Below are 280 nucleotides of genomic sequence, written 5' to 3' on the forward strand. Positions count from 1 at the left end.
CCCTGGAGAGCCGCTGGTGGTGACGGGTTGCCTGTGCCTCTCTGCGGCAAAACTCCACATACTCCACTCACCAAGTTCCAGAGGAGAGGTGAGTGTGTGTGTGTGGGAGAGGTGTCTGCAGGTGTGTTGTGAGTGTGGTGGGTGTGTAAATGTGTTTTTTGTATGTTTTTGTAATGTCAACTATAGCTACCTATGTATAGTGTTTATTGTTTTTGGTGTGGGTTGGCTAGGGTAAACTTATTGTGGGCGTTTTCCAGGTGTGATTTAAGGGTTGTTTGTG

The sequence above is a fragment of the Portunus trituberculatus genome, chromosome 11, assembly GCF_017591435.1.
Source record: "Portunus trituberculatus isolate SZX2019 chromosome 11, ASM1759143v1, whole genome shotgun sequence".
Taxonomy (NCBI): Eukaryota; Metazoa; Arthropoda; class Malacostraca; order Decapoda; family Portunidae; genus Portunus; species Portunus trituberculatus.